This window comes from Poecilia reticulata, chromosome 20 (assembly GCF_904066995.2).
Source record: "Poecilia reticulata chromosome 20, P_reticulata-male-v2, whole genome shotgun sequence".
Classification (NCBI taxonomy): Eukaryota; Metazoa; Chordata; class Actinopteri; order Cyprinodontiformes; family Poeciliidae; genus Poecilia; species Poecilia reticulata.
This window is the reverse complement of record NC_088849.1, coordinates 3773842-3781034: the sequence shown is the minus strand read 5'-3', so window position 1 is coordinate 3781034 and position 7193 is coordinate 3773842.

Below are 7193 nucleotides of genomic sequence, written 5' to 3'. Positions count from 1 at the left end.
AACATAGACTTAATGCACTGACTGCAGCAATCAATCTATTTATTGTCAATATAATTTCCCGACGTAGATGTCTTCAAATACACCATCCATCCCGTGATGGAACTGGACCTGGTTCAGCATTATGATGGGACAGAGAGAAACTCCTTCCCTGAGTTCAGGTTCAGGTTCTGCTTTCTGCTCACTGTCCACCGGCTGGAGGCAGAAGGACAGGATTCATGAGAAATCATAGCATACAAGTGAAAGCTAAGCGGTATCATCAACATAGTCCGGAGTACACTTGCTAATAACACAAAGTTAGCTAAAGTCAGCTATCTCACAGCAAAAGAAAAGTACTGATCTTTGTGAAGTTTCAAATTCCAGACAAAGTTGGACGTTGTTGCATCTCCACCCAATATTCTCTTCTTGCATGTTTTACAAGTTGCATTTTGTTTTATATTTAAAAGTTCATAATCTATGTAGCCAAAAGAAATTATTCGCGGAAGTACGTTTGAGCGCTTATTTCGTCTCTCGCTCCCCCAGCCCCGGAGCCCAGGAGCCCAGGAGCCCAGGAGCCCCGGAGCCCCGGAGCCCCGGAGCCCCGGAGCCCCGGAGCCCCGGAGCCCCGGAGCCCCGGAGCCCCGGAGCCCCGGAGCCCAGGAGCCCCGGAGCCCCGGAGCCCAGGAGCCCCGGAGCCCCGGAGCCCCGGAGCCCCGGAGCCCCGGAGCCCCGGAGCCCCGGAGCCCCGGAGCCCCGGAGCCCCGGAGCCCAGGAGCCCCGGAGCCCAGGAGCCCAGGAGCCCAGGAGCCCCGGAGCCCCGGAGCCTCGCCGCGTTTTTATAAGTTTATAAATTGAATTTGATTGGTTGTGCTCCACCTTACACAGACGTACATAAAGAGTGTGGAACAACAGAGGGACAATCCGTGCCTGTTAATACGGAATGAGTGAAATAAATTAATGGAGCCCTCTTTATAAATAATATTTGGCTGCTAAGTTATTTGGAGTCAGTGTTTCCAGGCTACTTACTAGTCTGTAGCTCTGAATTAGCAACTAATCAGCTGCTGTTCGTTTTAAGTGGCAATAAATCATAAAACTCTCCTTCAGATGAGTTTGCTCTACCCACTCTCTCACCTTTGTTTTAGTGTTTAACAATCGTTTTTATGTGGTACAACAAACTAATTTGTGTAGCTTTGACTTTTTTTTTTTTCTGAGAAATTAGCAGTAAAATTAGTCTGAACTCCTGTCTGTGATGACACATTGTAATTCACAGTATTCGGAAGTTTTAGAATTATCTTTACAGCTGATTAGGCAACACTTCCTTGGGAGGCAGTGGAGTTAAATCAGAAATGATTCATTTCCCTCACTGAACACGTTTAAAAACTAAACAGACCAAGAAGATCGTTTCTGGTGGGATGAGACAAGCATTTCTCAAACAAAAATACAAAAGTGTGTACATTTTGGAAAAACTGCATTAATTTGTTTTCACTCATTTATTAAGAAAGTGTCATGCAGAGCATAATTTATGACCTTCCATAAACTTTTTATTTACGTTATAGCAATCAAGCTGTTCTTATAAAAGCTATTAACTTGTTATATTGTATTTTGATGATTATTTCAACTTTCTCTAAGATGGCCATCAGTTACAGCCGCTAATGACTAATGGTAACAGAAGCTATTCATCCTTTTTGTGTAGAGCACTTTATGCCTCTCTGTCTGTTACACAGGCATTCATCACTTAAATAGCTCCTTAGATTTTATCAGCAGTAATTGATTGAGGGTCCTAAATGTGTAGCCATGCTACAGCTGCTTTCCCTTCCAGCTACGTGTAGCGAGGAACCAAAACAAAGGCGAATGCAAAACGACACGGAGCTGGAGACGACGCTCGTATGAGGAGGTTTTGCTTCAAAGCACATGATTACACCCGGATTCAGCCGTATCCTCACTGGCACTGGGAATACTGCCTTCCTCCGAGTCCTGCCGTTTACAGGAACTTCTTCGTAGGCCTCCTCCATCTTCATGTAACCCACACACACACATACACTGACAGCCGCATCGGCTTCACTCTGGAACATAAGTCACCCAGCGCTGCCACTAGATAAGTGACTGTAGTCAGCCCATTTGTCTTGCTTATTCTAACATCTATGGGAGCATGTATACAAGGATGAGTTTCAGCTAACGCTTTCTGGGTAACCTATCATGGCCCAGAAACGCAACTACACCCATTAAGCCTATGTCCCGTCCATCATGTGGAGACCCTGGAAGCCCCTTTCACTCCTACACTGAAAAAAAGAATAAATACATAAAAAATATGGGATTCATAAAGATATCAGTTATCTTCAAAATAAATAAAAAAATCCACATTTTTCATATTTTGGTATAGTAAGGCAATGTGAACCATCCCCATTTCCATGTTTCAGAGTTAGTTTTTATGTCTCTCTTTTTCCACTGAAACAGAAGCAACACACCACAGCAGCCACATCCAGCTTGAGGCCCGCCGGCCACGTCCGACTCACAACTCATTTATAAATGCCCCAGCAGATAATTTCGTATATCTATTTTTAATGGCCTGCCAGTAGGTTATATAGTGCCTGCACCAATCACAGCGCATGTTCAATAATGCACAACAACGGCTACTCACGGCTCAGACTGGGTGCTCAAGCTGCACGTCAGGGTGAGATTCAACGCCGTCGCCAAGTAATGACAAAACTAAGAGACCGCTGCCGGGTTCCCCGGTGGACATTTTGCTTAAATACAGTTTCGGGTTTTCACAAGCTGACATGGGATGATTAAAAAATATATACATATATATTTTTTTCCTGTCAACATGTTCTAGCTCCTTATGTGACAGATTTTGGATTTCTTGCATTATAGAGTTTTTTTTTATTAATTACCCACAGACTAGTTAGGAAGACTAACAATGAGCATTAGCACACTGTAAAATGAATAAATAAATAAACATCTCTAATATACTATAAGATACTAGTTGTAGTTGCCAAAATTCTACCGTATTTAAATAGTAAAATTTAAAATATTGCCAATATTGCAAATATTTGGTGCCAGACTGATGCAAAAGTCCATTCAGTTTTCTCTACGCTGTATTTAATGTTGTTTAACGGACTTTGTGCTAACTTTGACATCTTCCCACTGCTCCCAGTGTAATCTGTTGCTTTTATTTATAGATAACTTTCAAATCATTCACATGTCATTTATAAAATAACTGAGTGTAATGGATTCCAATTGATAACTTTACTAGATTATGTTAACTGTACTGGACTGTATTATGGTATATTGGTACAGAGCCCTGCAACAGACTGGCGACCTGTCCAGGGTGACCCCGCCTCTCGTCCGGAACGTTAGCTGGAGATGGGCACCAGCAACCCTCCTGACCCCACTAAGGGACAAGGGTGTAAAGAAAATGGATGGATGGATGGATGGATGGATGGATGGATGGATGGATGGATGGATGGATGGATGGATGGATGGATGGATGGATGGATGGATGGATGGATGGATGGATGGATGGATGGATGGATGGATGGATGGATGGATGGATGGATGGATGGATGGTACAGAGCCCCCTAGGGGGCATGGGGAAAAATGCTTTTTTTGCATTCGCTCGCAATAAGTTTTGTATTCACTCACAATATGCTTACTGCAATATTTGCAGTCCCAAATGTCAATTTAAAATCTCAGATATATATATATATATATATATATATATATATATATATATATATATATATATATATATATACATTTAAAGAGCCTCAGTGAAAATACTTACAAATACCTTATATCTTATATAATAGCAGCTAACAATATTTAATTAAGCTGCATAAAGTGATCAGTCCATTATTGCGAGAGAACGCAAAACCTATTGTGAGGTAACGCAAAAGAAAGAAAAATCATCCATGTCCCCCAAGGGGGCTCCGTATACTGGAAATAACCAGAGCATGTAGACTTCTTAACACTGTTTTACAGTAAATATGCAATTCAACAAAGTATGGTACAGTAGCACCAGCCACACAGGCTTAGCATACAGTCAACTAAGCATTATTCTGCTCTGCTGGTTTTTTACAAGAGATCAAAAAAGTACGTTAAGTTAAGCAATACTTTTTAACTTCCTTTAAATGGCAGCAACTTTGTGACTCTGCATTTCTATATGTTTCTGCAGACATTAAAGTGTTTGACATTTTAGATGTGTGTAAAAAAGGACGACTCCTGTGATGTACATTTTTTCTTTTTTTTTTTTTCCTTTTTTTTTACCCCGGGGGCCAGATTTCCCCAAGCATAGAGTATTGGCTCAATAAGTCTTCTATAGCAGCCATGCAGGCTTGACAGGGCTTCTCACTGCGGCACAGAATAAGACAGAATGGATTATATCTAATACCGCAAAGTCTAATTCGACAAACCTTTCCTTTCCATCCCCTGGGTCCCGCTTTGCCCTGACGAAAAAAGAAAAGAGAGCAGGAAGGAAGTGGGTGGGAGGAGAGGAGAGAGACTGTAAGAAACTTCTTACATATGAAAGGCTGAGACAGTAAGTCAGAGGAGCTATTCTTGCTGCTCTGCATTGCTGGGGCTGAACCGTTCTTTCAATCAAAACCGGTGACATTCAAAACATTTCAGATAATTTTTTTAAGTGCATTTTCTGATGCTTGTTTCCCTTCTTTCTCAAAAACACTCATGTGTGGCTCTTCTGCTCTCGTTTAGGTGGGTACATTTACCAAAAGTTCATTGAAATAGTGAGAGTTACGTAAGTTTTAGAGTGTGTTCCATTTTCAATAAAACATTTTCTCTGTTTTTTTTCTTTTTTCTCCGAACGTCTTTCCTTAACCTGGCAGCCTTTAACCGCTTTTAATCATTTAGATGACGGAAACAAATGATGCAGGTCGAGAGAGAGTTCTGCTTCTGGCTTCGTTTTGTACAAGCTGCTGTCACAGAATGGCATGTAAAATAATAAATCATTTGATAAGTCAGATAAACAGAAAAACTTAAACAGTTATGCACATGAAAATAGATGGCTTGTGTGATGCTCACATGCCACTCTGTTAAAACACAAAACTTTAACCTTCATGTTGTTCATGTCAGATTTAAAATCAGAAATTATAATTTCAGATATTTATTTTTCTTATCTGATATTCTGATAATAACCCCGAAGGATCAAACTGCCTCTGCATGTGAAGATGGATGGATGGAAGGAATTTTTCTTATCCATGTTACCTGATATTATACTGAAGTTTAAATATTAATTATTGTAATGAAAACCAAAACACATCAAAACCTTAAAAAATATAAAATATAAATCAATGAGAGTTATCTGTTTGATTTTTGAAAGCAGATAAATTATTTTAAATGACAATTGGCCCCAAAAATATCCGTTAGAAACACAGTTATAGATGGATGATGACATGTCATCTCAAATGGTTATGTATCCATCCTGCCTAAAACCATAGAACAGACAGTTACTCTCTAGACATTTTTCTAATTTAACTTTTTAGGAAGCTGTTTAAAATTTGAAAACAGATACCAACAGTTCTACTGGTGGCCCTGGACCTCCATTTAGCTCAAGCACCAGTATGGTGATACATTAAACAACCAATCCTTCCTGAAATATGGCAGTAACAGAGACCAACTAGATATGAAACGATATGAAAAGATATGAACATACGTGGACATAGTGTAGCGATGAAACACATAAATTCTTCTATGCTCTGTTAAGATAATTCCTTTGTTTGCTTATCACACTTTGTGATCACATGACTGGCAAAATTACTAAATGCTTAATCTCAACTATATGTCTGTTTGCCACAGTTTACAAAACTCAGATGGTTTAGGGTTAAAAAAACACCATTGTTTTGTTGATCAAGTCCAATTATTGTTCTGTTACATCCTCCATAGAGGCAAACAGGAAGTTAGCCACTATGCTCTGCAACTATGGAATAAACCCTTTTATAAAAAACTGCACAGTAAAATCAATGTAAAAAAACATTTTCATACACTAGATTATTGTTGACTTTAGACTATATTAAACTTTTGTCAGATTACTAAATATGAAAGAATGTTGTCTTATTCCTTTAGCTTGGCTAACCTGTTAGCCCTCACCTTGTTGAACAAACCAATATGCAACTTACTGTGTCCTACAAAATTGTCTCTAAACAAATAGTTTCTTGCAGCATGTCTCTTTGTTTATCAGTTAGTCACTATGTATTATTTCTTAACTGTGGAAAAATGTAAACCAATGTAAATGTTGAGCTTGTGGTTGGCTTAGCTAGCCCTATTTCTAAATGCTAGCTGCTGCATGTAAGACGCCAATAACTTAGTTCTTCATAGAACCATGTTAGGATTCCCTGAAATGTGAGTCTGAAGAAGGAGCTACATGTGAATAACATATTGTGTTACATGTGAATAATTTATTACTTCCCATTGGAATACAAGTGGTGAAGAGGAAGCTGCAGATGGTAACAAGGTGTGTCTTCTCTCGTCATCTGCACAAGCCACAGATTGTTGTTTTTCTCCCAGCAGGAATTTGGAAGTCAGTCTTTGGACAACATCTTGTCTAATTTATTTTGAGCGGTGACACACAGAATGAGTTGCCGCTGATGCCTTGAGCATGTGTCACAGGGAGGCTGGGCTGCAGTCAACGCAGTGGAATTAGAGAGCGTGAACATTAAGCTGCATATTCAGAGGTTTGATTGTTGTATCTGTCTTCAAGCAGCACATACAGGATGACAGGACACTCACTTGTGATTATCATGCTGGCACGCAAACACACGAGACACAGAACTCTCTTTTAGTCTAATGTCAGCCTAAGGATGCAAGCATCAAAGCCAAACAGCTGGTTCTTCAATGCTATTCTGTTGGTACGGATGGTTCTGATAAAACGGTTTAAGATGCTAACCGCAGAGGTTGCAGAATTAGTCTCACCTTCATTCACACGAATTCCAATCGAAAACATCTATTCAGCATCGTTTAGTTTTAAATTGAGCAGATTATTTCTTCATTCAACTGGACATCAAAGTGAACAAGTTTACCACATTTCAACTGCAGAGCAGTTATCTGTCAAACTATCATAAACCATTCATTATCCAATTCCACCCACTCATTCATCATCTTTTTGTTGAACTTTGACCCCACAGAAAGTCATGGCACCTCGGTTGTTTACGTGGTGTAGGGAGAGTAACACTACTTTACTTCTTCAGTGCCTATGTGAGGGTTTT